Below are 10,933 nucleotides of genomic sequence, written 5' to 3' on the forward strand. Positions count from 1 at the left end.
GTTCTATTATCATCCAAGTGTTTAAATTGGTATCTAAAGAATCGTGCTGAAAGGTACTATGCAGCTTTATGCAAACCATAAACACCTATTAGCCCTGCTTTTGCCTATCATTGCTGTGCAGCTCTCTCTGAGGTGACACTTCACAGCTGTGTAACAATTCAGAGAATGACAACGGAAGAAGTGAATGTGAATAATGACGTATCTAACCGCAACTGCAATTTGCTAACTTAGCACCGCTTTGATTGCTGCAATTACACAAACTGTATTTTAATAGGGACATTGGATTTCACTCCTCTATTTTTTAATTTCTCCTATCTGGAAAGAAAACTATGTTGTGGATTTTTTTTTTTTTAAGTGAATTGGGAAAGCCAAATATGATTGCAACAATTACTTATATAAAATATAATTTGTGATTTTTAGTAACTATGAATTGGCACATATGTCTCATGTATCAACTGAGTAATGGCAAATTCCCCAGACTAGCATCAATAAAATCATGCCTGGGCATTGTATCTTTCAAATGCAAAGAAAGGATGACAATGTGTGGAAAAAAATTCACCAGCTCATTTCCCACACTGATCTTCTCCAATTCAAGTACAAGCATGTCCTAACCTGACATAAAACATGAGATTTCATTTTACAAGTGATGCTGTGATGCTCAAGGCAATAAGGGTATCTTATTTTTAAGGACATTTAAGATCTTTTTTTTTATGTGTTTATGAGTTACAAAATCAAGTGAAGACTTAGTGACATATCTGAGACGAAATAAAATCATTCCTCTGGATTTAATTAAACTGAATCATCAGAAGTCTTCATAGATTATATCTATGATTGAGTACTCAACCTGTGAAATTTTTGGAAAATGTAATTCTTTTCTGTGGAAAATTTGATATTTAAAATTAGTTTTCACCCTAAATCAAGCTGGAAAATAAATGTGATCATCATAAAATCATCAGCAAAGAAAACATTTACAAAGCAAAATTGAAACTTGTAGACAACATATATATTAAAAATGTTTTGAGTTAGTATGCTACTTTGACATCTCATTTTTTGTTTAAATTGGGAAACTGATAAAATTTTGTGTTGTCTTCACACTATTGCAGTGGCTTAGGCATCCCGCATAGGTGTGATTCAGAAAAAGAGTATTAGATGAAGTACTTATGTGAGGAACGGAACAATTCAGAGAATTTTAGTTGCCCAAAGTAGCCAAGGAAAATAATGTAGACAGTATTTGATTTCTCATCTGGGCAAATAAAAAGAAAACTCTCAGCTTCCGAAATGCCAGTTGGCATAAGGTCCAAGACATTTTTAATATGATAATGTCAGTAGAGGTTGTTTATGTAGGAATGTGTTTCACTGGAGCAGAACGACTGGATGTGACAGATATCAACATTTTACACACTATTTGCATACCTGGTAGTTTAGAATTACACTCCAAATGTCTCATTGCAGATTCTAATGTCAGCTACAGTATTGTAATGCTAAAGCAAATACAAGTCTGTACGTAATCATTACACCTAGTTTCTAGCAGAAAAAAAAAAAACCCACAGAAAAAAGGGAAAGAATCCTCTAAGAAGCCTTTTCATTGACAATTGTCTTTGCTCACTACATTAGAGTAAAAGCCAGGGTTTGCTCAGGTTGAAAGGTAAAAAAGCTGAAAAATATAAAGGCAAAAAAAATATTGAGACCTAAACTGGAGACATAGGTCAACACGTTTCAATTTCCTTTAGCTTTGTGACAACACCTGGACTCCAAAGGTACACCCATATTCAGTGGCACTTCTCAAAGAGAGTCTGAAGTTAATATTAACATTCTTCTCTGAATTCTGACAAGTTGGTAGAGGAAAGTCTGTGTTTATTCTCGGTTTCCCCACTTCCCATCCTATCCCTTCCTCTCACTGCACTCCAAATCCAAAAATATAACTCTCCATGGCCCAAAAGAAAGGACTAATGATGTTACAGAAATGACTCAAACATGTGAAAAGCAGTTTTACTGATTGAGAACTGCACTCTAAAAACTTCACTAATTAAAAGTAACTATAGAGAGCTGTGAGGTCAATGTAATTTTTTTTTGAATCTGAAAAACGCAAAATAATGTATTTTATAAATTGTATTGCTTTATTCAGGTTGACTATTCAGATTGTGCTAGATTTCATAATCTTTTAAGAGTGAACATGCATTCCCCAAGTAGCTAATCAGTCTCTTAAAATCTAGAGATGATTCACGTCAAAATTATGGAGTTGATTCATTGCAAACATACTGGAAGTAGTCAGAACTGACCTTGATAGTTGCATCTGGACTCTTGCAAATATTTTTCTAATTTTCCACTATTTTGTCCCCCAGTATCTTGAAAAATTGCCACAAAAAAACCCACAAACCCCTAAGCATACCCCAAAACACTACACATACAAATCTTACTATTCTGACTGGGCTTTGGCTCAGATATTAAATCAGTAAGTGTTTCAGAACAGGTACACCGCACAGCAAAGAAAACCTTACAGACATCTTGATCACATCTGCTTTTTTAAGTTAGTCTGTAACACTGGAAAGATTCCCCACAACTAAATATCAGGGAATACATTCCATACTTATGACATACAAATTTGAAGCCTATTTCATTCCCTGAACATAAAAAGAGATTAGAAACATTCATGAATATATGGAGAACTAAATTTTGGAACTAGCATGAAGGAGGGAAAAATAGGCAATTCATAAGCAAATTTTGTAGTAGATAGTCTATTTTTCCTCAGTGATGTGTATGCATAAATGAAATTTCATTTATCTTTTCATTTATATTCATCATATATAAAAAAGAGGACAAAAAAAGAAAGCAAAAAAAGCTTTTGCTATGGTAAAATGTGACATATATATTACTTGTAATTTGATTGATCATACTGATTTCAATCATTTATTTTATCAAATGACTTTTAGAGTTATTCTTGCTTTTCACATAATATTAAAAAGTGTGGGGCATGAAATGAACTTCAAGCTTGCATAATGAAAAGCACTCAAAGACTGAAAACATTTATCCTTAAGTTCAACAGACAGTTCCAATGCTTATGCATTATGGTAGTCTTTAATTACTTCATCATATGCTACCTTGTACCAGGATGTCTAACTAGATTTATGCTCTAGATTGTAAATACTCCAGAAACTTTGGGGTTTCTATGAATTTTCACTTGCCTGCTTCCCTTTAAGATTTTTTTTCATAATATACTTACCCCTAATAATTATTTACAAATGTTGTTATATTTATTAATTAGTTTTTGCTCTGGTTTTAACTTTCCTTCAGTCCAAAATTCAGCTTTTAGTTGTTTCTGAAAGCTTGCAGAGCCTTCTAGAGCTAACAGCTTTAGTTAGCTATCTTCTGAAAGAGAGACTGTTGATTAAAAAGGGCCTGCAACTTCTGTCTTTATCTGATTTCTGATTAGGAAAGAACCTGTTTAGGTCACCAGGAGTTCAGCTAGCAGGTATTTTAGCAATTAGAGAACCAGCAGGGGTGTGAAGAGCATGCTGGAATGTCTCCAGGTAGGATGGGATTACACAATATTGTAAGGTTTGGTCCTCAACATGTGACAGATAAATTACCTGGAGTGTGTCAAAAGTGCTGGAGCAATGAAGGATGCCCTTTTGCGGGTTTGGGCTGCGGGGATTACTTGGTGCTTCTTCCTGGGGTGGTCTCACAGTGGGAGGTGTGCTTTGGCAGAGGTACTTAGGCACTGGGTAAGGGAGCAGTGGGAAGAAGTGTGTGACTGTGTAGCTTCAAGGATGCCAAGCAGGTGATAGACAGGGTCTTAGAGAGCTCCTGGAACAGCATGAGTTGCAGGATAAAATGAAGAAGGGAGAGTGAGAGGCTACTTCTGGATGAGTGGTGGATGGAGACTCCCTGGGTGGAGGAGGCTGGCAGCTTGTGACTTCAGGCAGCAGGGGAGAGGCTCCTTCTTTGCCCTCAGACTTGAGTTTGCAGCACTGATGCAGTGTCTCAGGCAAGGAACAAACTCTGCTAAGGGGGAGCACAGAGGCAGCTGGACAAGAGGTGAGCACTAGCTCTGGAGTGGCAGGGGACAGTGGATGGAGACTCCCTTTGCGGGGTGGTGGGGTGGCAGTGTCCATCTCCTACCAGGCTTACTGGCACAGGAAGCTTGTTGCCTACCAGAGGTCCAGGTAACTTATTAGAATAAAAAAAAAGAGGATTTCCACCTTTCCAAAGGTGTTCTACCACCTTTGGTAGCTAAGCATTTTTTTTCTTCAAATGCATTAATTGCACTTAACATTTGTAACTCACTGTAGTTTATTTAAGGGAATCATCCATGGAAAATAATCTCGCCCTCAAGGACAAGCGATTTGCAGGCTAGGAAGAAAGAGAAACTATGTGATTTTCCTAGGAAAAAGAAAGTATTCCCTGTTCCTCATGATAAAGAAAAATAGTTGATTTAAGGTCAGAGGATGCTTGAAGATCTCAAACTTTAAAATATTACCCAGTGATTTTTATCAAGTACATCTGTTGCTGGTACTAGAATATATCTTTAAAAAGATGTTCAGGGTCAATTTATGACAACTGTCTTTCTGTTGAAGTTCAGATACGTGTGCATAATCTTTATAATTCTCTAGGACTGTTTTTTATGATAAAAAATTGAGTGTTTTGGTTAGTCTTGCTTGAAAGGTGTTACTTCCTATGCTTCCACTCAGAAATGACCCAAATGATTCCTGCCTGTGCAAGTGCAGTAAAGTGATAGCATGCACTATAGCTCATGTCATGAGATGTTTCATAATTTTGGATCTACCTACTGTTGATATGCATATGCTCTGAATCAAAAAACATGAAAGAGACTATTCTGGTGATAACAAATAAACAGTTATAATCACTAGTCAGATAGTACAAAGACCTATTAAATAGGTTATAACATGTCTGATCAAATGATCTTGATGTATATCTATCCTGAATCTGAGGCTGTAAGCTACATAATGCTGACATACCATGCAGGTTACAGCATGCAGCAACTTGAACCCTGATGTTCCAAATAAATTAAACTAAAATAAGATTTTCAAAAATAAAAGTGCAAAAAATTGCACAGCAGAGCATGCCAAATAAAATTTGGAAACACTGACAACAGGTGGGCAGGCTGTTCTTCTAAAGTTACTTGATAGGCTTGCCTTGAAGATGGAATTTATTTTTCCGGTAACGCCCATCCCCTCTCTCACCAAAAAACAAAACACATTTTTCCTCAGTAGGAACAAAAGGTTAAAGTATTTCAAGAGCACAAAATGCTGAAAATATAATACAAAAATACCCTTAAAAAGTTTCTGCCTTCTTCTTCAGCCTGCCTGAGTACCCTGATGACTGCTTCCTGACTCATGAGGCAGCTATGTTGTCTGCATCAGAACTGTGCATGAGCGAGTCAGCTGGTGTGGGACTGCTCGTGGCTTAAAAACAACATCTTGGAGCTGTTTTAGGTTGTGCAGAGATAAGCAGTCCAAGAAGCCAACTTCAGGGAGTGCCAATAACTGACCTAATTAAGAGTTCACCTCTTAAGAATATTGGTAGCTGAACACCCAATGGATGGGGCAGCCTAGGAGCCCACCCATGGGCAGCTGAACTGCCCAGGCAATGAGGCATGCAGACAGAGGATGAACAATCATTTAGTCAGATCACATGCCTGTTTATTGACAAATCTTTCTCTAGGCATGAGATACCGAGATAAGTTTGATGTTCTGAAATTCCCCAGCTTTCCTCGGCAGGGTAGAGTCTAGACTACCACATTTTCTGATCCTCCTTTCTGTTGTGAATGTCTGTCTTGACTTGAGTCCAGAACAACTCAAGTTGAGTTTTAACATTTTGTTTTATTGGGCTATTTTCTGCTGATGAGGCATGTTAGAATGGCTCAGCTCAGTGTCTAATGACCAGCAGTACTTGCACAAGGAAAGCAGTGAAAGTGCACAGCATGCAGCTGGAAGTGGGGGAGGGCTGAAACCACTACTTAGGCTCTCTTGGGAACTTCTTGCCATTACAGCACTGTTTAAGAAGTCTAACATGCAAACATGTTAGAGAGCTTTCTGCTTGTGATTGGCTCCCAAAAATCAGTCAGAGCTTCAGGATGAACCTCCTTGTCACTCTTCCTTGCAGTCAGCATAGCAACAACACCAAAAGGGTTTTCTATCTCTAATATCGTTTTATTAGAATAGAAACTAAACCAAAGTAGCTTCTGAAATACAGAAAACTGAGTTTCTGCTGATTGAGGACTAATAAAAATACAGAGCATGAGTGTCAATTCCCCTACTGCTCACCCTATCCTAATAGGGTGAGCCATTACGTTCAGACCTTGAAATTTCAGCTAGTTTCCTGGGTTGCAGCAATCTTTGCAAAGCTCTTCTGGTCTCCAGGAGAACCTCCCTCCTGCAGCCACTGTTGTGTCCTCTTTCTGATAAGGCCCCTGCCTCCTCATCTCATTCTACATCTTTCATCTGCTACACCTCTTGGACTGTCCCCTCCCAGCTTCCTTGCAGCCCAACAGTCCCTTGTAGATCCCATGGAGAGCACCATCTTCCCCTTCTTCCAGAAGATGCCCCATGACCCCATCCATGTGTGGCAGCTAGAACATGGAGTACCAGGGAACTTCCCTGTCCAGACAAAATCCATCCATAAAATGGAGTATATAACACATATAGTTATGTGAATAGGCAAATAAAGGAAAAAGTTTCCATCCTGCTAGAGACTGGCCTTTCAGGAAAAAAAAAGGATAACTTTGAAAAAGGCAGTTACTGAAGTGCTGATATAAAGGAAGAGTCAACTGTTTGGATGTAGCTGCATGCTGACATATGATAGCCTGCTGAAGCCATATTTTTGGCAAATGCACAGCAGGCGGTGACTCTGTGAGCCGTTCAGTTGATCTAATAACTTGCTGCTGCTGAAATGAAGAAGTCCTGTTTCCACCTTATTCTCCTGTCTCTGGTTTGTAGCTATGTGGTCCTGTTCTCTCTCTCCTCGGCTTTCATGCCAACTCCTGCCACTCTCTGGACCCTCTCATGAGCTGCTTAGCTCACTAGAGCAGTAGAAAAAATGTAAAACTGTTTCTTTTCCAGCTTAATTTCTTGTTATGAGAGTTTGTGAGGTAAAAAACTCATGGAGGAATCCTGTCAGTAAGGCAAATCATGGAGGAAGCCTGTTAGAAGTAAGGAGGGAGAGAGCAGTGCTGCCCACCCATTTTCCAGGAGAAAGTCAGCACTTGGCTCAGCCAAATGAAGGAACCAGAGTCTAAGGTGCAAAAGATTCCTGTGGTCAATACACTAGGGGACAGAGAAAGGAAGATAGGGAATTTTAAGAACAATTAAAAAAATTTTCTCTGTAAGAGAAAGGAGAAAGATATCAGACATATCACTGTTAAAAAAAACAAACAAACAACAAACCTGCTATAGGATCAAGAATAGATGCTAACAACAAAGAAACATAGAGGATTCTAATATGTACACTTATCACATTTATTTTCCCCAACAGACTGCCTGAAGGGTGTGTGTTTTTCTCTGGACATCTTGGCAACCCTCGAATAAATTGATTTTGCTAACAAGTCACGCTGAATTAAATAATTTAGAATGATCATACATGAGTACTGTTCTATGATTAGCAGTCCTGCATAGAAGGAATGAGAAGTTAGCAATAAGTGGCTAAGTGCATGGCATGACATTGATTAACACACAGAACATCCCTGTCTTCAGGTTTCTGGAGTCAGTGTTATGCTGTTATTAAGAATTGCATATTAATACATATAGATTATACAATATGAGCAAATAAACGAATATGTTTTTAAAAAAGGTACTCTATGATGTAGGGTTTATCACTTGCAAAGACAATATCCAAAATATTTTGTAATACCAATTTTATAATAACACTGATGCATCTAGTGCTCCCCTAATGACATCCATTGCCAAGCTTGAATATAGGTGCTGAATACTTTGTGCAGTAATCAAAAAAAATTCCGACACCTGCTCATCACAATATACTTATTTAAAGTGTTTCTATATTCAAAGATATCACTATGTAAATAGAGCATGCTAAGCCCAGCTTGGTTCTGGATATGATTCAGTTTGCTGTGAATGATTGCCAAGGCAGACTATATCACCCATCCCAATTTCAACCTGCTCTAATTCCCTTTATGAGTTTATTATTTAATGCTGGTTTAGTGCTCAGAGAGACCCAAACAGGAAGCGTCTGGGCGTTCTCTGTTCATGAAGTGGGTGGGATGGAGTTCTTTAGAGAAAACAAAATATGATCCACCTACAGATCGTGTTAGGCCAGCTCCCCAATTTCCTCTAAGTAGAACAGAGGCTTTTGTTGCCTTAGTTACTGGAACGATCTACTAGTCAACAGCAGAATCCCAGTCTCCAGACAGAACAGCCTTCTGCATTTTTGATGGCAGCATAGGATGGGAAATATCTACTTTTCTATTTTCTGTTGTAAAAAGAAAATAAAGTAGGTTATTTAACTCTGGAAAAAAAAATATAAAAAAAAAATCAACTCTTGCAAAAAAAATTCTGCAAGGTCACTGAATAGGGGGCGCATTGTCTGGTAGAGGGTTAGAGCTTCCACTAAAGCAACAGTCCTGGATGCTTTATTTTCTATTCCTTTCCTAACAAAGAAAGGCGTGAGCACTGGAAACTGCATGCTAAGTTTCAAGGCTTAAACAGACAACAGCAGCTACATTTGTACAGTCAGATTACTGAACCCTGTCTAAAACTCATAGAAGCTCCAGATAGGATTTTAAATTGTTCTTCTCCTCACCAGAGGTGTAGCTATTGTAGCACTATCATCTGTTTTCCCTTGGACACAGAAGCTGGAATACATAACCCATCTGCTTCCCCTGTGAGGCATAATCAGGTCCAAACTCTTTCCTTTAGTTTTGAAAACAAGAATTTCAGTGTGGTGATACTTGGGTGATAATTTACACTGAAATAGGGGTCCAAAATAATAATTTTTAAGAAAGCATAGAGTCCCAAAAAACTGAGGGATTCTCTTCTTTCTCAGAATGGTGTAATATGAGGTAGTGGTTCCATGGTACCTGAACTGTATCTCACCTTGTGTAGCCATGGGCTCCCTTGCTCTGCTAATCATTCTTCTCACTCCAGAGTGATCCCCAGCCACTATTCACTGATAACATTTTTATGGGATTAGGTTTTGGTCATTTTAACTCTGCGAGCTGATAGTGGAGCAAGATGAGCGCTAGCACCAGAGCAATGAAGGGTGGCCTGCTGGGATGGCGTGGCTGAGGTTACAGTGAGTTCAAAGAGCCTGAATGCGAGAGTAACACACAGAAATACTTAGGCTAATCTAACTGAAAATGTAAACATTTTCTACCATATGTCCCTGCCTGCAATGAAGACCTAGTCAGAATGCTGTTGATTTGTGTGATTTGGAGTAAATTTGGAATTTTCATTTAGATGAATTCAGATTTTAGAAGTTAATAACTAGAGTTCTGTAAGAACCTCAAATTACCATAAATCAACATTGAAGTTGAGGAGAACACTAGGATGTCATTTTAAAGCATTTTAAAGTTTATTAATTTTTACTTATAGTACTAGTATAAACTATATGTGTTAAGAGAGTGTCCAAAAATCTATTTCACCATTAATGCCATTTTAAAATACTTGTGCTTTGTTCAGCTTAAAAAAGTAAAACATTTTTTTGGTACTTCCAGTAATTTTCTGACATTCATGCACTACACTATTGCTACATTACTCAAACTGCAGAATATTGTTTAAATCTAACCCCCCCAGCTGTTTAAATGGCAACATATTTAATACAAACATCACAAATGTGCATTACTTCAACTATTTTAATGTAAATTTCTACATACGTTTCTTTTTCTAAACAGGAATTTCAGCTGAAATTACCTGTCATAATCCCTTTCCAAAACTAAGGGTTGATTCAAAGTAGAAAGTTTTTCTTAATTTAATGACTGGCAGGATTTAATGTGTGGCAAAATCCTTTACAGCAGGATTTACAGTCCATTTCTTCTGCAAAGACCGTAAGTGGAACTTAACATTTGAGATGAAGGGATTGGGACATTGTGTTATTTTATTTCTGGCTAATCTATTTTATCACAAAGCTTATTATTTGTACTAACACCAAACATATCAAGTGTGATTGACAAACATTTGACAGGGAAATGCATGCTCCTGAGCTTCAGAATGAAGGCCTGAGTGTACAAAACCTGTCCTTATTCCCATTTCTGAAAGTCATTTTCTACAAGGATCTCGCATACATTTGTTCTCACTGCTGCTTTGTATTTCCCTAGTTTTCATTCCTTTGTAAATGAGAGCATCATAGATGGCTTCTAGAGGCTACCTTCAGCATGGTCATGTTAATCGGATCTATATAAAATTGAGCTGTGATAAGCCCGTCTGAAAGTTTAAAAAATAAAAACTTCTAATGGGAAGAGTGCTGGACTGACCCAGACAGCTGACCAAAGCAAAGCAGCACACCTCAGCTTGTTTCTCAAAAACTTTAACAATTGAATTTTATAAAATTCTGCATTTTATGCAGAAGTCAAAACCTGAGCAATATTTTTTTTGTGTATGTGTAGAAACCTATGTGAAGTTGAAAAAGGATCGCTCCAGCTCTGCTGTTTAGGGAGTTTTGAGGGTGAGCGGGGAGCTGGGACATGCTGTGGGTAGGTGTGCGAGGGCTTTCTCTTCACTCCCAGCAGCGGGCCACGCATGTGATGACACACTGGGGAAAAAAAAAAAAAAAGCAACCATGAAAACCTCCAAAGCAGCACGATTCAAGGAGAAATCAGAAATGGAAGGCTTTCCGCAGAGCAGCCTTCAAGCGCCCCAGTGCCAACGGAAACGCAGTGCGGCCGTCGGGCCGAGCCAACAGCCGGAGTGCCGGGGCGGGCCGCGCTGCGGGGCGGGCGGTGCCCGCTGTTGGCGCACCTGCCGCG

The sequence above is a fragment of the Nyctibius grandis genome, chromosome 7 (assembly GCF_013368605.1).
Source record: "Nyctibius grandis isolate bNycGra1 chromosome 7, bNycGra1.pri, whole genome shotgun sequence".
Classification (NCBI taxonomy): Eukaryota; Metazoa; Chordata; class Aves; order Nyctibiiformes; family Nyctibiidae; genus Nyctibius; species Nyctibius grandis.